The sequence below is a fragment of the Camelus dromedarius genome, chromosome 17 (genome assembly GCF_036321535.1).
Source record: "Camelus dromedarius isolate mCamDro1 chromosome 17, mCamDro1.pat, whole genome shotgun sequence".
Classification (NCBI taxonomy): Eukaryota; Metazoa; Chordata; class Mammalia; order Artiodactyla; family Camelidae; genus Camelus; species Camelus dromedarius.
Genome location: NC_087452.1, coordinates 11193169 through 11216475, shown reverse-complemented (window position 1 = coordinate 11216475; position 23307 = coordinate 11193169). Strand labels below are relative to the sequence as shown.

General features: G+C 42.9%; 1 protein-coding gene across 6 annotated transcripts in view; it reads left to right on the top strand.

Annotated features, from left to right (window-relative positions):
* The window catches only part of LOC105093180 (contactin-4), an 813469-nt gene that overhangs the window by 694335 nt on the left and 95827 nt on the right, over window positions 1-23307 (top strand). The window lies entirely within an intron of this gene.

Sequence of the window (23307 nt, the reverse complement as noted above, 5' to 3'; positions counted from 1 at the left end):
GTGTAGTCACACATTAAATTCATAATATACATCTCTTTCTGACTTCCGTTTATCAAGAAAGCAGTATAGTTTACTCATTATTGGCATAGCTTGGAACTAAACCTAGAACTTGAGAGCCTCGTTTCTTATTTTGCCGTCTTAAACATCAGGTTCCTTTCCTGTTTGACCTCAGTATTTCCCCCAATATGGTATGTAAGATTACTTCTAGCAGTTAGGCATTTACTTTGATGTCTACTAAAACTTAATTGAAATATAACTAGTATGTACCGCATGTATTGCTTACATTAGGCTACATTTAAAAAGTTTTAATATAACAATGATACAAAGAAAAAGTATTTTAAAAATTGTATGGATAATAGGCAGACCTGTCAAAAACCATGAATGAATGAAGTTTGAGTAACATGGGAAATCAGTCCAGAAGAGGCTAAACTTTGTCCCTGTCACAAGTAACCTGCAGGGTCTTAAAACAAGAGGCAATTTCTCATCCTGACTGTGTGCCCATCAGGGGTCTGCTGGGAGGCAGCTTGGCTTTGCTGCCCTGTAAAGCCACGACTGGTAGAACAGCCCTCTCTGGAACATTAGAACTGCAGAAGGAAAAGAGGGTGGCTATATATGTATGATGTCTTAAAGCATCTGCCCGGAAGTGAAACACTTCATTTTCACATGTTTAATTGGCCAAGTCACATGGCTCTGCCCAAGTTCAACAACCCAGCAGGGAAATATAATCTTACAATATGCCTAGAAGAAAAGGAACAACCTACCGTTTTGAACAATGTTGGTAACTGCTTATCACTGCTATAACTTAACCGTGGTACATGTTGGTTAAATTACCTTTGGGAAAATGGTATATTGATATCAAGAATTCTATTTACTAAGTGGGTTTTAGAGACTCTTTCCACTACTTATCACCAAGCTATCTCACTCCAGTTTTTATCTTCTGATTTGATTGATAGGGCTCAAATATTGCTTCCACATTTCTATGGCACTTAAAGATACCTTTAAACCAAAGAGACTTCCCATCATTACTCAAGTCTTGGTATTTATCCCCTCACCTCCAGTGTCACCAGGCATGGCCCCAAACTCTCAGTATTAGCACTTTTTCTCCACACTCGTGCTGTGTTCTCACAGTTCTGCTTCTCCCTTCTCCTTCGCTTACAGTGTGTTAACAGATAGATTGATTTTCATTATGTAAATTAATCCAAAAGCTGGCCAAAAATAATTTAAAGGTGAATGGTGGAGACTTCCGCGTGTGGCAGATCCAAGGGCGACACCTGCCACTCTATTCGATTATCACCAAATGGAGATGCAGGTCGAGTGCCTCCCACCTTCTCATTTTTCAAGAGAAACTAGAAATGTGGACTTTTATTTGGACTATCTTAAATTTTAAAATTTTATTTATTTCCCCAATAATCAGAGAATTCTGCCATTTTCTCTTTTTTTTCTGATGATGGAGAAACATAATAAAGTGGATAATTGAACAAGAACAATTATATGTAGAATTCATGAGTGAAAAAGTTTAGAATTCTTATTTTAAGAAAAGACTGACATTGTTAGACCTGTAACACAAAATGCAAAAATCTTTGACTGTGTCCAGTGTTGAGTAGTAGTTTCTGATACACCGGCTGGTTAGCCCTAATTCTCTTTTGAGATGTGGAATCTTAAGCATCAAAAGGCAAATCTTCAACATTCCAATAAAAGATTATTAATCTCAAGTACAAAATACTGATAGAAACACAGTTTCAATGGGACAAATCTTTATGATCAGGTATCACTTTTTACAAATACTCTCCGTAGACTCTCTGTTTTGACAGACTTTGCCTAATGCTACCTTTTAAGTGATATTTAATTTCAAATGTAACTGACCAACTGCCTACAAATGAGTTTACGAAAAATATATATATATAAGAAACAACACTTTAAAATATTTAAATGTTTACCTTATTTAATCATACGGCGATATTGTAGTTATCTTGGTAGGTTAGGAATCAAAAATACTGGTTTAATGTTAACAAACGAAAAAAATTTTTAAATATGTTTGTATGTGCTTATTTTGGTTTCTGCAGGCTTTAGAAATTGAAATCACATTTACACTGGCCTTATCTATATTAAACCAGCCGACTAAATGAAAGATTTAATCTTCACTCTTTATAGCTTTGTTATTGTGTACGCAGCATGTCCATATACATAAATCATTTCTCGTTTTCTCATATATTTATCCAGCAATCAGAGTGTAGGCAACGTCAGACATTTAAAATAGGGATGACTTGTCACAAAGGTCCACGTACTTTAGTTCTCAGGGGAGGCCTCTAGTCACCGCCAAAGCAGGAGAATCATTTGGATTAATTGAGCAATTAAGCCTATTAACTGAATAAAGTTGATAATTTTGTTTACTTTTGGTTTCTAAACAGAAGGCACTTGAGGCAGATGAGGCTGAAGTTGATCTGTTTCAAACAAAAACATCAAAGTACAGAAATAGTAGAATCATTAATAAAAACCTAGGCTCCCAGTATGGTAAGGAGTCACAAAACCAACTTAGATGGACCCTTCTGGTGGTAAGCGGCAGACACCCAACTAGAAGCTGGCTTCAGTACGACAGGGAGCTCATGGCTCCACGTTTGAGAAGGGCAGGGATGGACTGTGACTTGAGGTGGGACAGGGCCCCCAGAGTGCCATCACGACAGGCTCGCTCTCTTCATCCCTCGCCAGGGCCTTCCTCTGCGGTGGCTCCATTTTCTGATAGGCTCTCTCCTCTCTCGGTGGTAGGGTGGCTGCCAGCAGCCCCCTGCTTCCCCTCTTTTCTAACTTCTCACAACAATTCCAGAATAGATGCTCATGGAATTGAATAAATCTGCCATGGTCAGTGCTCTTCCCTGCACTGGTCACGTGCAAGGGGGATGTGCTACGCCGATTAGGACATGGTCATGTGCTTACCCCAAGAGGCACATGGGGAAGCCCCGCATCAAACGTCATGGCCTGAGAAAGCACAGGGATTTCCCCAAAGAAATGAGGGTCCCTGCAACCAGAAGAAGAGTAAAAGGATTCTGGGCCGGGAGCAGTGTCCAGTTCCTACTACCATCATGGTGCCCAGCTTCCACTGCAGGGCAGGGACCCCCACAATGCCTGGACCCTCATCCTCCCCTGGTTATGTCTAAGACAGGGACCTGATTGTTAGATTATTTCTCATAACGTATATACTTATAATTTCCACCCATTGTTTTTGGCTTTGCTTTCTGAAGTTTTACTAAAAAATCTCATTCTTCACCACCACCCGTCTTCCCTCTATATACTGGCAAGTTACTCTCAAGTCTTCCTTCAGTACTTCTCCAAGCCCAAATGTCCCTGACAGTCTTCATATGACATGACGTGGACTCCTGTCACTGTCCCCATCATTTCTTTCAGTGTCTTTCTGAAAGCCAGAATTTAATTTGCCATTCAGAATTAAAACAGTATTAATAAGGGAATAAATAACTTCATCTCTCTAGCAAAGGATGATAATTATTATGATATTATGTCCCTAGAGAGGAACGGTTGTCTTTAATTTTCTTCTGTTGGTAAGGCAGGAGAGTGTGCATCACAGAAAGACCACTCCCTCCCAATGGTTATTTTTAAAAATTAACGTAATACTTAAAGGGGTAAACCTAGTTGTCTGGAAAATTCACTTAGACAAAACACTTTACTTCTCATTAAAGCAGAAGTGAGTGAAATGTTACCTGAGCTAATATTGTGTAAATAAAGTGTTCTTATTCTTACTCATGCTTGAGAATATCTCACCTTCCTTTTAGACATTAGGCTAGTGCATTATGTTAAGTAATGGACAATAACTGAGTACAGATTTCCAAAAAGAATTCCATGCATGTCACAGGCATGGTTTCAGAACAAACTGGCCAACTCCAATTTCGATCGATGAACAGAACATTCATTGGGCGCTTGCCACATGCTCAGCCCTCTGCTTGGCGCTGGGGATAGACAGACAGGAGAGACATAAACCCAGCTCTCAAAATGCTTATAGATCCGTGCAAGGGGCCCAGCAGCAAAATAACAATGTAAGGTTTTCAATAATCCTAGGGCACATGTTATAAAGGTGATAGACTTAGAAGGAACATTGAAAAATGTCGGCCAACAGTGCATTGTGGGAGCCTTGAATTTTATGTGTGTGGAGTTTACACTTTATCTGGAAGACCCCAGAGAGAACTGAAGGATTTTACGCAAGGGAATGCACGTTCATATGCGTGCTGCAGGGTTGCTCTGCCTGCACCGTGGAGGAGGGAAAAGATTAGGGAGGCGGAGAGACCAGTTGCAGGCAGGAGCCCAGGACGGAAATCAAAAGGCCTTCAATGATGTCAGTCTCCTGCGAGTAAAGGAGGGGAGACATAGATGGGCTTTTAAAGAGTCGAATTTAAAAGACTTAATGATGTGTTAAGTTGAAAGACTTTTAAAAGAAGGAGAAAAAAAAGAAAATGACTCCCAGGATTCCACCTTGAGCAGGTAGATGGCAGTGCCATTTGCCACAATACTGAGTACAGAAAAAGCAAATCTGAGAGGGGACAATAAAGAGATTAATATTAGCATGGTAAATTTGAGGTGCTTGCAAGTGGAGATGCCATAGTCAAATGAGATTTCCCATTCAAGCGTCTCCCTCTCACTGCAGGCTTTCCCACTAGCTTATTTCAAATTGTAAACTCCCCCATCCTCCCTCCTGCCTTGTATTTTCCATACTTCTTATCACCACCAATAATACTAACATATTCCCCTTGCAGTTTCATTATCTGTCTTCTCTACGCTCCACCTCATCAGAATGTAAATTCCATGAGAACAGAGGGTGTGTGTGTGTGTGTGTGTGTGTGTGTGTGGCTTAAGCAATACAAATTTAATATCTCACAGCCCTGGAGGTTGCAAATCTGAAATAGCTCCCCTTGGGCTAAAGTCACGTGTTCCTTCTGGAGGTTCTAGGGGAGAATCAGTGTCCAGTGCTCTAGAGGTCACCCGCGTCCCTCGGCTCACAGTCCCTTCCTCCATCTACTTTGAAGGACTCTCGTGGTTTCTTAGAGCCCTGTGTGCTTATCCCATCCTGTGACAGAAGCGTCTAGGACAGTGGCTGGTGTAGAATGAGGGCTCGGTGAGTGAATGTCCCATAGGAAATTGGCATACGAGTCTGAGTTACTCAAAGGCAGAGACCTGGATCTCACCAGCCGATTAGAAGCTGTGGAGTGAATGTGTGCACCCAGGGGGAGCTATAGGAATGAGAATACCTTTGAACCAGAGGATGGAGCCCTGGGGAACAGCCACATGCAGAGAGACCCCCCTGGGAGGACTGAGACAGGGGATCAGAGACGTGGGGGAACAACCAGCAGAATGAGATTCACAGAAACCAAGGGAGCAGAAAGCTTCAGGAAGCAGCAAGTGCTTGGTGCTTCTAAGAAGGTCCAACAAAATAACAGCTCAAAGATGACCGCTGGAAATAGGAACCTGGACGTCACCTTGGGCTAGATCACTTTTAGGTCACTGTGGGCATGTTTTAAAGACACAGTAAAGTGGTATGATCATCCGTATTCTGAGGCATTTCTTCTCCGACTGAAATACACATGTAGGTTTGCCTGACCACTGCCCCCCACCCACGGTATCATCAGGTCAGGTCGAACATTCTGTGAGCATATTCAACCCAAATAGGAATAAAATTCATGTATCTTGTCCAGAGACGTTGAAATCTTCCTCCAAGGTGACATGAGATCATGGCCCTAATTTGCCTCTCTTTCCAAAGGCCTTTGGAAGAGCTGAAATTCGTGTAATAGACGTAGGGAAATCCCAGCGCAGGGCGGCAAAACTTCATGTTGTGTCTAAGGTGTGAATCCCGGCAGTCTGGGAGGCAGAGCAAACGTGATGGCAGGTATTTGCCCAGACGGCCGATCGAATCCTTGCGTGGAAAGGAAAGTTTATTGCCTCAGGCATTCTGTTTCTCTTCCGGAGGCAGAGTGTCTATATCTGTGCTCTTAATGAGAAACCTGCCCTCAGGATATCTCTTACAGTTGCTGCAGAGCCTTACAGCTCTGTTATTAGGAATTCTGCCCTAGGGAACAATTATGTTATTGCAATAATTAGACGCAGTTCATCTCCATAATAATGGAAATCCTGCCTTGGAGGCAAAACAACATCAAAGCAACTCGAGCATCATTGCTCTAGATAGAATCCGTTGCCCCGCTTATTGGTAGTACTAAATCATTTTAATTTTGCATGTGCAGTCGTGGAAACACACAGAGCTTATCCTGCTCTCCAAATTCAGACCTGGAACTTCCCCATTACTTTGGTTTGTCTCTCCTAGAGCCACGCATAAAATAGTTATGGCTTTCAGCTCCCGTGAAGAGCAGTTGCAGAAGAGTTTAGAGCCATTTGTTTGTAAGTGTTTGTAATGATGCACAGACCCCGTCCGGTGCAGACCCCATGAACTTAACCCTCAGCCACCAGCCTTTTCTCCCTCAGTCTGGTGTGTCGTGTGTGCTGTTGTGTGGTCAGAGGTTATAAAGTGATGTCCAGATTCAGGCAGGGACCCACACCAGCTGTTCTACTCATGCGGTCATGGTACTGGCTATACCTCAGGATATGCTGAGAAGAGAACTGAGTTTTTATAGGGCAGTATTTAAAATAAGGGCCCCAAGCTAAACAGAACACCTGATAAAATCCTTCCAGGGGTCTCGAGACCCACATTGATCCTCAGTCAGCCCTCTGCCCCTGTCCTGGTTCTGCCCTTGCTACCTCTTGTATGGACTTCGCAGCTGTTAAACTAACCTCTTAACTGGCTTATTTGGAACCAGCCCTCGCTCAAACCTGCCACAAGACGAAACCTCCCACATCATATCTCTGATAAATTCAAAGCAATAAACATTTGTCACACGCTTCCTCCGTACGAGACATGTTTGATGTGATGAACATAACCTAATTTAAATCAGGGTTCTGCAGGCGGCATTTAAAAAGGGACAGAAAAGTCTCCTTCCTTTTATTTTCATCTTATTACAGATACAAATTTTATTTTTTAACAATGTATAAAATACCATTTTATAGTCATGGTGAGCTCAAGAGCTCACACGTCCCTGGGGAGCAGACAGAGTTAGGGAATGGTTTTGGCAGGAGTCTCCATGCTTCTTTTAAATTGTTTCTCATTCTTGCTCAGTTGAGTTCGTTGTGTGTACTCACAAAGCATCTGTGGGGACTTACTGCCTAGCCATCTGGGAAATCACTTGACCTTCCTAGGGCAGTGTCTCTCCATCCTTCAGGAAGATCCAGAGGTAGTTCCCAAATTCAGGTCTGCAGACCGGTGCAAGCAGACTGCAGCAGGACCAATGGACGTACATTTGTAAGTGCAAGATCTCACTCTCCATCTCAGAACGAATTCTGAGGTGAGACCCAGGAATCTGGATTTAAGTTTCCCGGGTGATTCCAATTCACAGCCAGATGTGACACTATGTGAGTGGCTTCCCATTAACCTCAGGACAGACAGCCCCTCGCATGACCAGCAAGACCCCAAACTGGTCAGGCTCCCAGTTGCCGTCCTACCCCCTGCTCTCTCTTATCTCCCTCATCCTTACTTCATGAGTTGTGTGGACCTCCTGTCAGTTCTTCAAATGACCTTATTCCTCCTGCCATAAAGCTCTTCAACAACCTATTCTTTTTGCTCAAAACACTCTTGTCCGGGGTTTGACAAACTGCAGCCCACGGGCCACTCCCAGCCCACCATCTGTGCTGGCACAGCCTGCGAGCTTGAGAAGGGTTTTATGTTTTCAAACGGTAGGAAATAAATAAAAAGAAAAATCGCCTTTTGCATTTGATGCATGAAAGTTCAATGAAAATCAAATTTCAGGGTCCACAAATGGAGTTTAATTGGACACAGCGCCACACTCATTCCTCAGTGGTTTGTCTGGGCCGCTTTTGCGCTACAGTGGGGCAGGGTTGAGGAGTTCCAGCAGAAACCACCTGGCCTGCAAAGCCTCCAATATTTACTGTCTGACCCTTGCCAGAAAAACGTTTGCTGCCTCCCTCTCCAACTCGTGGCACGTTTCTGGAAACAAGGGGTATTAAAATAACTAACAGGAATGCAACCTTCTCTTTCCTTGGCTTTCTTATTTTGGTTTTATTGTGGTTTGCTGCATCTTTTACCTTTTCTTTGTGACTTACCTCTTGGTTAAACTGTCCGTTTTACTGAGCCCATCTGGTGCAAAATAAAGAGGAGGTAAATTTGGTTGGAGGCCTAAATGCTGTTCCTTTGCATCTCTAGAGCGGTGGCTCCCACATTTTGCTGGAGCGGACTTTTTTTCATGCCCCCAGAGCCTTGAACTCCCTGGAGAAATCAGGAGAGGGAGCCTCCACAGTGAAGACACAGAAGGTGGGGATCCAGGGGAAAGTGCATGTCTAGTCTTCTTCCCACATTTCTGGAAAACCAGGAAAAGAATGGAGTGATGGGAAGTCATCACCCCAGGCTGGCCATCTGTGGTTTACACTGAGTGGTTTGCAGAAGGGTTCTCATTTGAATTTTATGACTTACAAATTCTTTTAAAAATGATACATGGCCGAGTTCAGTTGAAGGAGAGAGAAGGTAGAAATCTCAAGACACATGAAACAATTTGAGAAACCACAGCTAAAGTACCAATTAACATAATATCTTCCCAACAGAAACAGGCGGCAGTGCTCAGGGAACCCACAGAGAAGAGACTCTGGGGGTCAGGCAGGGTCGGCCAGAATTGGCTTCTAACAGGAAGTGAACGTTAGCAGTTGTGAAGGAAAATGGTCCACATAGGGAGGCAGATGGGAAAGGGGGACGACTCCATGTTGGAGCTTGTGAATGTGCAAGATTAGGGGACAGATATGAGCAAGTCTCATCCAAGAAACGAGGGCAGAAGAGGCAGCCAGCCAAGAGGAAGACTTGGTGTCGGCCGCGTTAAATGGAAGAGATGGCACAATCTTCAGTAGGGAGATGCTTCAGGTTTCTCAACCAGAGATGATTAACATTATGAAATAACGTTGGCAGATATAAAATAATAGTGACGGAAGCACTGAGAGGCAGGTTGGCTATGAAGAAGCTCAGGAAATCTCATTATTAAGTTGAAATGAGACTTTGCTCTCCCTTTATGTCACAAGCGCATTCGTGAGTGCACCTTGTGCTTTGGGGATCCTTGAGGATTCCGGACACTGATTGCTTTGGCTTTTTTTGTGTATTTCCTGGTTGTCTGGTGGCCATCACTTCCCTCTCATGCATTAATAACAATAATACCTGGCTTTTTTTTTCCAGCCTTTACTCTGCCCTCTGCTAAACATTTTGTATGTGTTCTCTTTTAGTCCTCAGAAAAACATTATGAGATCAGTCCTATTTTTAACCCCATGTTTTTGTTAAGGAAATATAGGTCCAAAGAGGGTATCTACCTTACCTCGGTTTACAGAGCTTGGTGGTCTTAGAGCTGGGATTCAAACCCATGTCTCACCTATTCCAGAAGACATGTCTCCACCAGCTTTGCTTGAAGGACAAAACATTAGCCACTTCTCTCTACTGCAAAGAGAACACGGAATCTGGTTGTAAGTCAATCAATTATTAATAAAAATAAACCTCTTCTTTCACTACTTCCCTTTTAAAACTGGACTATTGCTGATGCCTTTACAATGAATAGGGTGGCTGGCCAGAAGCAGCTTTTACTGTGACACAATTCGTATTTTCAGTAATAAATTGACAGCCTGCAGGTCCAGAGCTTTGTAATTTCCTGGGGGAGAGGAGGCATAATGGTCTGCTCTCAGGGCTGGGTTACAACCAGCTTAAGCCCCTCAGAGAAGAGGTAAATTAAGTCCTTGAACTACCTCCGCTGTGCCTTTGTTCAGAGAGAATAGCTCTGTGTCATCAAATAGATTTAAGTGATCATGGAAATATTCAAACCGAAGTGGCATGTAATTAAAAGCAATTAGAACTGAAGTGATATGACTGGATACTCAAACCCGAAAGGCGGCATTTGTGCCTCCTCGGCAGAGAGAAGGCAGGAAGGCAGGTAATTCGGGTTCCTCCTCACTTTGTCATCTCGAGCAATCAAATCTGCTAGACCGCTTAGAGGTGTAGGCGCTATGTAAATACTGAAGGGCGAGTGTCTTGTGCTGTGTTTGACCCTATATTTCTGCAGTGCAGTATTGCCCTCATATTTCAGTCACAGATATGCCGAGTTAATTAGGTCTCTACTAGTAAATATCCATCATGGTGTTTCTAAATCCCTTTTGCCAAATGATCTAATTAGAGCAACACTTGGCTCTCTATATAATTACAACATATGGCACCTAGAGGGTACATATAGTAGAATTATAGGTTGCCTGATGAGAAATCCAGGTGGTGGATAAAAGACTCTATTAAACAAAGTTGCTGTGTGTGTGTGTGTGTGTGTGTGTGTGTGTGTGTGTGTTTTAATGCATACAATTCCTCCTCCTCTCCCCAGAATAAGAAATATTTTGTAATTCAACTGTCCTTCCTTCATGAAACATAATTATGTCATAGAACAGGAGTTTTAAGCTTTTTAATGAAACAAATCATCGATAATATTAGAATAAATTAGTTAACCCTCCATGACTCTAAAAATGATCAAGTGTAGTAAGTTGTCAATGCTGAAAGCCACTCTGTATCAGATGATCCATTTTATGGAATGCATTCCTCCCTCCAAGCAAGATTATTTCCTTAAATGCGGCAAAATATATAACAAAAGTAGCACTGAATCCTTTGACCAATAAGAAAAAAAGGGTTTCTTAATGCTTACTTATAGTCTCTGGAAGTAGACTAACCAGTTTGGGTAGATGATGAGTTCAGCGTCAGAGTGCTGAATTTGAAAGGCTTATCATGAGGAGGTTCCCGAACCTCGCTCGGATGGGCTTGACAGAGCCAGTGGTGCGCGTCTCTTTCCAGGACTGTGTTCAGTGAGGTCACAGTGGCAGCTTGACATTGACCATAGTGGGAATATTTGCACCATGGAAATTGGCACATGTCAGGGCATTTTTTTCCATAGACAGCCAGTTGCTAAACACTTACCAGAACATCATTACTTGTGGGACATAGCACAGCTCAGAGCGGAGGTGCCAGTTTGGAGTTCGTGGGAGAGACTAAGACGAGACACCTAGCTTTCCAGCTCATCTTCTTTGAAGTGATGAGGGTGAATACACTTCATTGAGAGAAAATGGAGGAAGAAAAGCATTCTGGTTAGATGCTTTTGAATTGTGTCGAGTGCAAGAGAGGGACAGAGAAGCCCCAAGATTTCATCAGAAAACTAAGAGGGGAACCAGGAAACTGGGATGTTGTAAAATTCCAAGTAAAAAATGTATCATAAATGGTAATATTTGACCTTGTCAGGTGTCACTGAGAGGTCATAGAGAATGAGGACCTCAGGCTATATATGGAGCAGGGATAATGAAGGCAAACTAACCTTGAAATAAACACTTTGAACAAAAGCAAAAGCTCTCCTGGCTGGATAAGCAGCTGGATGCAGTAACTGCTTTTTGCAGATGTCAAGTGGTGAAAAGAGGAAGATTGGCTATGCACTGGAGGAGGCTGGGATCCCTGAGGCAAGGATCTTAATAGGATGGAGGACACTGGGGCATCTTGATAGCCTGAGGGGAGTCACATCATGGTAAAGAAGGAGTTAAAGATATAAGGGAGGGGAGATGCTCTCAAGGAGACAGGAGGGTATTGGACCTGAAATCAATTATTATGGGAAAGAAGGATGAACCTGTCTTCTCTGACAGTGGGAAGGAAGAGAGGGTGGGTGAGGGCACAGAGAAATAAATGTGAAAGAGGGAGGTGAGGAATTTCATAGAATATGGCCTTGACCATGATCTCTATAAACTGGCAATGGGGGGTTGGGGGGTGATTGCGTGCTTGAGAGAAAGAGACATCTGGACTGTCTTCTACGCATCTTGTGATAGAAATCAGATAAGATTTGGATTGTGCTTTTTATATTTTCATTTGCTTCCGCACACATTGACTTTCCCATATATTGATTTGCTCTAAAGGGTTTTATTCCAAAAGAGGTGGTTTGTTCCAAAGGATGCATAAAGTTGTTACAGAAAAAAATGAAGCTGACTGCTCTTAATGCCAAGAAAAACAGTTTTCAGGTGAATTCAATATGTTCTGACTCAGAACAAAACAGTGCACTTTAAAATTACCATGACCCTTTTCTCATTTTCTCAAGGACTCTCACTCTTTGAGTCACCCCTGCTCTTTCCTTCGTCCTCAGACTCCTCCTTCTCGTTCCCTTTCTTTCGGATCATCCTGCTCAGCATATCCACACCTTCCTCATCCGCTTAGCCTCCTTTGCGCTCCTGTGCTTCGGCCCTGACCCTAGGCGATCCCATCTCCTCCCATGGCTTTACACACCATCCAGACTGACAACTCCCAAATGCACACGTTCAGTCCAGGATTGAGCAATTTGGGCTTACCATGCCCCAAACAGAATTCATTCCAGCCACCTACCTCCACCCTAAAACCTGTTCTTCTGCTTACACCATCTCCATCTGGTTGCTCCAGCCAGAAACCTAGAAATCATCTTTGATTTCCCTCTTTCAGCATCCCACGTATCCAGTGCTTTAGTAAATTTTATAAATTCTGCTTCCAAAGAATGTATAGAATCTACCTCCTTTCCGTCTGCATTGCCAGGGCCCCCGCCCAGCCACCATCATCTCTTGTTGGGTTGTTCCAGCAGCCTCTGTCTTAGTCCATCCGAACTGCTCTAACAAAGACATGGTCGGCTGGGTGGCTTAAACAGCAAGCCCTTATGTCTCACAGTTCTGGAGGCCGGGAAGTCCAAGATCAAGGTGTCTGCAGTTTCGGTGCCTGGTGAGGACCCACTTCCTGGGTCATAGACAGCCGTCTTCTCACTCTAACCTGACATGGCAGAGAGAGAGGAGGAGTCCTCTGGGTGCTAGTCCCGTTCATGAGGGCTTCACTTTATGACCTAATCATCTTCCAAAGCCCCACCTGCTAAAGCTGTCACATTGAGGGTTAGGATTACAGCATATGAATTTTGAGAAGACGCATTCAGTCCATAACACCCCTCAACCATTGCCTGGATAGCATCCCAACCCCCTTCCAACCTGTTTTCTGTACCGGCCACAATAGTCTTTTCAAAATACAGCTCAGATCTTATCACTAACCCTTAAGACAGAAACTAAGCTGCTGACCAGGACCTTAAAGGCACTGCCCAGTTTGGTTCCTTATTGTTTATTTTGGGGTTTTTTTTTTTCAATGTCTTCTCTCTTACCAGTCAAATTGACAAAATGTCTAAGACATTTTGGGTGTCTTGTTCCCTTAGATCACCAGTGCCTGCTTTCCACTTCAATTCCTTCTTGCATTTTTCTGAAATTGAGATGACATATTTATGTCTGTTTTATCTGACTATAATCTGTCTTCCCAGACCAGTGTGTAAGCTGGGTGAGGACAGGGCGTGGCTTCATTCACCACGGTTCGTCCAGCACGGCAGAGGAATACCACTGAGGAGTTCGATCAATAGTGGTTGAATAAATGAAGAAGAAAGTCAGTAAGCTCACCGTGTACCTCATTTCACAAAGGATTTGAGGCTGCTTTAAAAAATACAAGCAATAGAAAAGATGAAAGTTAGTAATTTTGGGAGTGGGAATAATGGGAAATTATCAGTAGAAAAACAAATGTCAGAAATGGAAATTCATTCTGCATAATTCACAGATCTGGATGTGATTGTCTTACGACTTCAGCAAAGAGAGACGCATAATTAGTTAAGTATTTATAAGATTGTTGCAGAGTTCCTTCGCCTGATAGTAAATCTTAGAAAAATCTTCCCCGTGAGACACAATTACTATAGTAGATACAAGATTTCATAAATGCACCTTATAATTTTTATACATTTGGCAAGCTATGTAGTGATAAAAGGCATGTTAGTAAATTCATTTCTGTGAAATGGAGCCAAGAATGAATGAATGAATGAATGAATGAATGAATGTTTAAATTATTCTTCTTTTTCAGTGGAGATGCTTGACCCAAGGGTAAAGTTTTAAGTATCTCCAGCAGTATTTTTCAATGTTAGTTCTTGGGAGGAGGTGGGGCTTGACACATTTTGTATAAAGCAATATTCTGTGATCAAGTAAGTTATAAAGTCTATATTTCAGACCTTTTCAGAGCCTTTACTATGCTATTTGCAATGTGAATCTCCAGGAATTTTATTTCCCAAATTTACTTGGAAATGAATCTTATTCTGCAGAATACCTCAAAGGTCTGGGGTTTCAAGGGGGAGGGGAAACTTTGGAAAGCTTTCCTCTAAATGATGTATCAGTCATTTACTTCAGAAATGCTGTCATAATTCTAACAATCAGAATTTTAATAAGGATTGGTTAGAAGAAATTTCAAGATTGTAATTACCAGCAAGAATACAAGATGTGACCATTCTGTGTTACCAGTTTAGACCAGATTTGTTGTAAAATAGACCGAGAGAATCACTAAGAAAAATGGCAGAACGTTCCTTTGAGGACGGTGTGGAGATAGATGCAGGGGGCCTGAGGTCCTAGCATTAATCTAGGGCTGTTCCCGGCCACAGTGTCACAGATGGAGGAAGCTTGGTCAAAGCTACAAATAGTCTCAAGTTTTTCCTGACATGTTTTTCCATGAGGATAGGAAATATTTACATGTAAATATGTGTTACTCTGATACACAGAATGCTCTTAGGCGGAGCGGGGAAGAGTGCGCCGGCCCTGGGGAGGGCATCTGGGTGGTGCGCTCTTCTGTATACAGTTGACCCTTCAAACGCAGGTTTCAACTACCCAGGTCCACTTGTAACTGGATTTTTTTCTCCATAGTAAATAGTGCAGTAGGACACAATCTATAGTGGGTTGAATCTGTGGACACAGAACCCAGATACACTGTGGAGATTGGGAACTGCAGATACGGCGGACTGACTATAAGTTACGTGCAGATTTTTGACTGCAGAGAGTCAGCCCCCCAACCCTCACATCGTTTAATGATCAACTGTAATTCTAAGAACTGACCATATCTCACCTATCATGGGAGGAATGTTTGGAACTATTCATTATCCAAAAAATGTGCTATGTTAGCCAATTAGCCTGACTTAAGATGCCTAGAAGAGTCTGCTCTGCAGTTCGCGTCACGGTCAAAGCAGGTGTTGGAACTGACAGTCTTTCCTGGGTGGGGAAGAATGTGTGAGTCGTCTGCTGATGGTAGTTTCCCAGCCCTTTGCGCGGGAAGTCACCTCCACAGTAGCACCTTTTCTGTTCCCTTGGGGAGTCTCTCTCCTCTGAATTCCCTTTCTTTCTTCTCTCCCACAGACCCCCGGTGTCTCTGAAAGCCCTCTGTGTGCCTCCACCTCCCAACCCCTCCCTCCCTCTCTTCCTTGACTTTTGTCTCAGATTATCAGTCATTTCATTTCTTTTTTTTTTTTTTTTTTGCTTACATGTTGAAGATGTAAAAGATTTCTGATCCGTTTAGAAGGAGGGAAAAGGGAAAGAAGAAAGAAGGGAAGAAAAGAGGGCGGGAGGGAGCTGGTTGGGAAGGAAGGAAGGGAGGGAGCGAAAGCAAACCTTAAGACAATCAAACTGTTATGCTAAACCAATAAGAGCACCTTTTGGCCTAGTACCTATGATTTTTTTAATGCAAATAGTGAATATCTTTTTCTGTGCTTTAAGTTGCATGATAAAAAGACCCCTTTAGCTGGCCTCACTTGGCACATGCCCCTTTCCCAGAAGGTGGATATGTGACAAGCCTGAAAAAGAAAATTACACACACACACACACACAAAAAGAACTTATTATAAAAACACGACTCCACAAATTCATTTGAATTCATTTGGGAGTTTTCAAAAGTGAGTAGAAAATTTGAATGCTGAGACTATTCTCCACAACTTAGACATGCAAGTTGTAATAAGTACATTATGTGTAGGGTGCAGAGATCTCCCTGTCTTCTTTGAGGGATGTATATAGCCTTTCGTGGAACTAATGTCATCTCTGATGATGAGAATTTGAGGGTTAGATGAAGTTTGAGAGACCAATCGGACAGTGGTTTTGAATCTCTTTCCACTCTCCGCTTACCTGAGGGCTGCAACAGGTTCCTATTGCTTGAAATGGTTCATCCCACACAGATTATAGGAGAAGGAAGGGAGGGCAAAACAGTGGAGGGAGGGAGCCCAGGAGCATAGGATGTGTAAGAATCTCAGGCAGGGCTGGATTTGAAAAATCCCTCCAGAATGTGCTGCCATGCCTGGCTTGCATCCTACAGGAATCACTTGTGCTACATTTTTGAGGAAAGGGGGGTTAGTGGCACATGACAGGTCTCACAACTAACTGTTGGCATGAACATGCTCATGTAACAGTGTGTCCAAGCTAAAGAAAACCCTTCCCATTCTTGATTTGGCGATAAAGCTTTAGAGCAAGAGTAGGATTTAGAATCCCAGAAAGATGCCATCAGAAGGTCCCAAAAGTCATCTAGCCAAGATTCACTGAATCCATCTCCCAGAAAGGTCTTCTTCAGCAAATGCATGATATGATCCAGCATTATGGTTACATTTTTAATTGGATTCTAACCATTAAAATTTGAACTACATCATGTAAATCAGATGTCTGATTTATTTTTTTAAAAACTGGATGATCTACAACAGCCAGTCTGCATTTCTGTAGGGAGATAAGCTGGCCAGAGATGAGAAACAGTTATCCCTTTTGCAAGGGCATGAAATCTCCAGTTAGTCATATGCCCCTTGTATCCCACAGTGAGATGTAATGTCAGCTGGCCATTTATCACTGCTCTTGGGTTATTGTTTCTCTTACAGTAGAGTTAAAGTAAAAGTAACATATTTCAGTGTACACCATAATGTTTCAGTCATACATACACATACATATATTTTGTATTCATATTGTTTTTATTATAGGTTACTGCAGGATATTAAATATAGTTGCCTGTGCTATACGGTAGAAACTGACTATACTTAAAAAAAAAACAAGAAAAGATTATATACAATTGTAAATTGAGATAAAAGAACTTCTGTTGGACAGAATAAAAGCAAAATTAAAGATAACTTCCCTGCCCCCAAAAGTAACATATTTCTGGTATCTATTTCTCTATCAAAAATGAATATAAGAAATCGTGGCTAAAAGGGGCACACATTTCCAAAATACATGTAGAAAAAGTGTATGTTTTCTTAGGCTCATAATTCATATTTTTGTTTTCAAATATAAGCAGAGTGCATCATGAAAACTGATTCTCACACACTCAGTTCATGTAGGTTATACCCCTGACCCTAGTAGACAGTGTCACCTGTAAATCTAGATTGAGTTCTGTCCTTGATGTGACCAGCGATAATTTGGAAGAAGAAGATTGTTTGGAGTCCCTCACACTAGCTGTAGAAACCTGGATCAGAACCTATTTCCTAGCACAGTGTTGTTTTTCTTTTCCCATGAACGGTTAAATAGTAGAATCTCTGTATTTTGTCTTCACCAGAGAATTCTACTAATGGGCTTTTTGGGTTTTTTGGGGGTTTTTTGCCTTCTCTTTTTGTCTCTGTTTTCTCTGTCAAACTGACATGCATGACAGGTTGTCAATTATCCCTCCTTCTAGATTATATTAAAATGTGAATGTAAAAGCTACAGTCAGATCTCTCCCCGTCATAAAGACCAGACATCTAACAACACCCCAAGTGAGGGTTTTCTCTGCTGGTTTTTCTGAGCAGCTGATTGCCAGCCTAAGTTAGTGCCTGATGGATAAAATAGAGGATTCAACTTGCCTTTTAAACTAGGAAATTATTCTATTCTAACATTATTGTTCATATTAAACTCTTGCACCATTAAAGCTGTCTCTTTAAATGAATGGGCACTGGGTGCATTGTTTATTCAGTTTAATTGTCGGAAGGAAAAAAAAAACCCTCCTACAAGGGAAATGGTTGTTTGAAAGGGTTTTTACCAGGCACAAGCCTTGTGAATGAGTGTCCAATTAAATAGTGGCTGACTAGGACTGGCATAATAGTAACATCTGTTATCTTAATTAAACAAGTTACTATAGAAAGGAGCTTTCACGGCTCACTTTGTTAGAACAGGTTCTGACCCACAGATTCTGGAAAGGGTTGTTCTCTTTGGGGAATTTAGTTGTCGGTGGTGGTCCCAGTTGGTCCCATTATGTTACAGACCTGACAGGCTCTGTGATCTGCAAACCTTCACATTTGTTCAAGCCCTTGGAGCCGGGGGATAAGGAAGGAACTGAAGTTCATAATTCAGGCACCAATGAAATAGGGAAAACCCTAGGCAGGAGTGCTTCATATGCACTCTGCCCTGCTTGGGTGTGGTGACTCGGAGGGAGGTGGTGGGGGGAGGGTAACGGGAAGGGAAAGCGAGCCTGTGTGTCCTGACTCTTCATCACTGCCAGGCTGCACGGACCACCCCTGCCTGCGGGCACCAGCCCACAATCCTGTCTTTGTAACTTTGAAATCCAAACAGCTCTGAAAATAGGTTTTTTTTTTTTTCCTTTCTTTTTTTCCGTACTAATGTAATTGTCTACTTTTGGCAGTTTTGTAGCAAACTCATTTGGTGGCAAAATCAAACTAAGGCTACAGACTTTGTCCTTTTTTATCTTATGTTTCATTGTGGAAATAATCATGTATTGATTGGCTGGTTAGGTACCGCGTCAGACTGAGGGGTGGGTGGTAATCTATAATAAAACTATGTCCCGTAGTATTTTTTCTTAATATTAGAAATCCTCAATTCTAAAAAACAACTTTCCCTAAGGATTTTTCATGAGAGGTTATGTATTAGACCATTTTAAAGAAGAGAAAACCAACGGCAGCTCGGCGATACGAAGTATCTTGCTCAGGAAGACACAGCTATCAAGCCCCTGCAGCACGTCCTGTTCCCTTCAAATACAGGCATAGCTTAGTTTATCGAATTTAGTAGACACTGCGGCTTTCTTGCAAACAGAAAGTCTGTGGCAACCTTACATCGAGCAAGGCGGCTGGTGTCATTTTTCCATCAGCATTTGCCCACTTCGTGTCTCTATGTCCCATTTTGGAAATTCTCACGATATTTCAAGCTTTGTGATGATGGTCAGTGATCTTTGCTGTTACTGTTATGACTTGCTGAAGGCTAGGTGAGGGTTAGCATTTTTTCACAATAAAGTCTTTTTATAGTTTGAGGTATGTACATGGTTTTTGTGGACATAATGCTATTGCACACTTAGTGGATTACAGTATAGTGTAAATGTAACCTTTATAGGCCCTAGGAGACCAAAACATTCACGTGCCTTGCCTTATTGCTCTGTTTGCTTCATTGCGGTCATCTGGAACCAAACCCACAGTGTCTCCGAGGTGTGCCTGAACCTCTCTTCTCGCCACACCCTGCCAGCCTCTGCTTATCACTCTGACAGTATCTGCCTCTTGCCAGCTCTTTGACTGAGCTATGGTCACACTGGCTTTGTAGATAATCAAAGATATCAAGCTCTCCTCTGCCTCAGGGCCTTTGCACTTGCTTTCCCCTGGGACTGAAACCATCCTTGCCGGTCTTCAGTGACCAGACCAGCTCCCTCTTGTCCTACATCTCAGCTGAAATGCTCCTTCGGCCAACAGACCTTTAGCACATCCTAAAATGACTTTGTTTTTGTCATGCAAACTAAAAACAGTGTGATGGTCAATGAGGTAGATTTCTCCCGGGTTCATAGATGAGATGATATCAGAAAGATTGTGGGTATTACGAAATCTATTGTATTTGCACAGTATCTTATCCCTCTTTTTCTGATAAAAGCATCCCAGTCATCCTTGTCCTTGCGGGAAGTGCCTTTTCACATTCATGCAATCTCCTTAAGTTTGTCAGTTCGAGTGCTCGGCCCTCTCTAAGCAGTGGATGGAGGTGTGGGCCGGCACAGCTGAGCCAACCAGATTCTGCAGGTCTTCAGGAATTGGAACTTTCCTGTGGGCAGACGAGGTCAGGGCAGAGTCATTTAGTGGCGGCTCCCTGGGGATACTGTCCCTACATCCCCAGAGCTACTGTTGGTTGCTGTCCTTTCCAAGCTGTTTGTTCAAATCCTTCTCCACTTTGTGGCTACAAGTGGCTACTCCATATCCTTTCAGTAAGTTACATGTTAACCAAAATCAGTTTCAGTTTCTTACAACCCTGTTTCCCTAGCTGATAGAAGCAAACAGCTGGATCATCTGTAACAAGATATTTTGTCTTTAAATCTGCCTTAGAAAACTAGGAAGCAGCCCTTTCATGGTATTTGGGTATTTATATTAGTTCTATAAAATGATTACATTGTACCCTATTTGAACTGGACAACTTACTATCTCGGATATCTAAAAGCTCTGGGGAGCAGTGTGAAACATTTTGTTTCACAAAGGCATTTGCATTCAGCTTCAGTTACCCACCTGATGAAATACCTAATCTAGAACTAATGGCTTTGCTGAACATGTGGAATTGCACGATTCCCTGGAATTAGAACAAAGTGTGCCCTCCAGAGAGCTCTTCTCTCTAGAAGGAGAGCGCGCACTACAGTGGGATGCCGCCCACCCCCACGGGCACGTGCTCAGCGTTCTGGTTCCCACACTGGAGTTGGTGAAGTTCTTCGGACAAAACCTTTGGGTTATCTTTGTGCAGACTCAGATTGGCATCTGTTTGCTTCCTAAATGAGTCATTGTACTTCTCTGCTTCACTGATTCTCACTGAGGAGACGTGGACAATGTGGGTGAACAAGGCACATGAGCTCAGGAAGCCCCTAACACCTCGGTAGCTTGTGATTTAAGCATCGTGTGCTCGGCAGTTAGACCAGCCCCTGTCTGTCATGATGAGCAGCTTCCCATCCCAGTGACATCCAGATGGGGTCCTTTGCCCACGTCTGTGCAGAACATGTGGGCCCAGAGACGCTGAAATAGACCCTCTTTCAGCAAAAATAGACCATCGGCAAGCGCCCATTGCCCTGATGGTACTGTGATGGCGTTGGGGCCATCAAAGGCAAATGGGACCCTTCACCTAGGCTGTCATCTGAGCTCCCCTGTGTGTGTGGAGGAAGAACAGATACCCCAGCATTCGTGGGTGACTTGATTCAACTCTACCTGGAGACCTTCCTGAATCCCAAGTTGCTCTAATCTCTGTTCTCGTGGCTCATGTACTTTTCTTTTAGAGTGCTGGAAGTTGCAATGATTGGTTTAGAGTCTGTCTGCTACACTCGACCATGAGCTCTGTGGGGACAGGCTTGCCTGTCTTGGTGATCATGGTGTCTTAAGCTATTAACACAATATTTGGCACATAATAGATACTACATGAATATATTTATTTATAAGCATTCCTTCATATCTGTATATCAGAACAACAAACATGGCTCGTCTCTCTACGACAGTTCCATTTATTTCTTTTCAGTGCAGATCTTTTCTTGCAAGCGTCAGAATCATAACGTGTGTGAATGGATGCCTCTAGTGACCTCACCTCCAAACCCTATTTTAAAAAGGAGATGTGTTTTGGAATGCCAGAATTTTAACCCCCAAACTAGCCACATGTGTCACGGATCTTTGTGCTGGGGGCTCTATAAATGATGGGGTGAACTAAAGGAAACTTGGGAGCTCGAACATCAGCTACAGCAAGACCCAGGGAATTCCCTACAGCCGGGTGCCCAGCGGGCTCTGGAGGTCACCCAACCCAGAAAGGCCAGGCTGCGGCCCCCGGCCTGGAGCCCCAGATCCTGGAGAGAAGTCCTGCTGCCCCTATAGTCGGGAGCTTCTTAAAGCAGAGGCAGGAGTCCTCACAAAGACCAAAGAAAGACAAAGAGCATAAGACCTTCTTTTCCCCAGAACAGCCGTTTCTACAAGCCTTGCTCAGATGGTTTCGCGGATGTGGACGGAGCCTGTCCGGGCTCACAGCTTCCCCGTGTATTTTGAACTTAGGCCCAGACACTCTCAGAACTTGAGGCTACAGCGGTGATGTGATTTGACTTGAAAAGGACTGGATTTGGGGAGCAGAATAAGTGGCCCAGTTTTGCCATGTCTGTGGCCTTGAGCAAGTCACTTAATTTCTTGTCTCTAAAATAGACTTACTAAGAAATACCTGCGGTGTTCTGGTGAGACTTCAGGAGGTGGGCGAGTGCTCTGTAAATGGTAAAGCACTGAAGAGGTTTTATTCTATAGATTTAAAACTGATACACATTTTTACAAAAATGACGTTCTCTCGTCCCTGTTTTATAACTTGACTTTTTGATTTGAAATATATAGTCGGTATCATTCCATAATGTGCACATAGAACATATTTTCATTTCTTATTTTTAATGGCTCGATCGTTATGGCATTAAATGATTTTGTCAAAGCACTAAAAAAATATTTTTTAATTTTGAACAACTCAGTGTCTTCTTGAGAGATGCTGTGTAACTCGCTGCAGGGCACATCAACCCCTTCAAATCTCTAGGCTCCTAATGAGAATTATAATAATAACTTTGGAAATTTCCAAGCAGCCATATTTCGGGCATCTCTACCAACGTGATTACAGTAACAGCTAGCATTTATCAGTACCTAATATGTGCTAGGTGTCTGTCTTACATTAATCTCTCCAGAACATTCCAGCTCATAATTATTACGCTCTTTTACACTTGAAGGAACTGAAGTTTGTCAGCATTAACTTACCCATAGCCTTTCAGATGAGTAAGCAGCAAAACCAGAGGTCATCTGTAGATTTATGTGACTACAGCACAGTGTAAACACCGTCATGTCAGTATCCCACGTGCTCTCAGACTCAACACAAATCTGATCTCGCCCTCTCGCCCTTCCCTTACGTGTGTCCCCACAGTGTCCTCCGTTTCTCTGAAGGGTACCGTCATGTACCAGGCTGCCCTAACCAGAAGTCCTCCCCTACACCGTGCTGACACCACTCTTGTTAAGGTCCGTGACCCGCGGATTGTCAAATCTAATGACCAGTCTTCCTTCCCAACTTGGCTTCTCAGCAGCTTTTGATGCAGGTGGCGAATCACTCCTCCCATAATGAAGCTCCTGCGTTGCTTGGTGTCCAGAACCCTGGTTTTCTTTCTACGCTCCAGCCGCTCCTTTTCAGTTAAGTCTGTTATAGTCTCATCTCTACGGTTTCCAAGCTGACCCAGTGTGTAGGCCTCTTCTCTATCTGCCTCCTCCTCATAGGTGTGTTGTCTCCATCCAGTCATTGTCTTCTAAGCTGTCTACATGCTCGGGAAGTCCACGCTTTATCTCCAGCCCAGACTTCTTCTACAGACGTCAGAGGAGTATATTCAGTAGCCTCTCCAACACCTACCTAGGTCTTTGCTGTACATCACTGCCCTAAAAAGTTCTGACCCTGATACGTAAACTG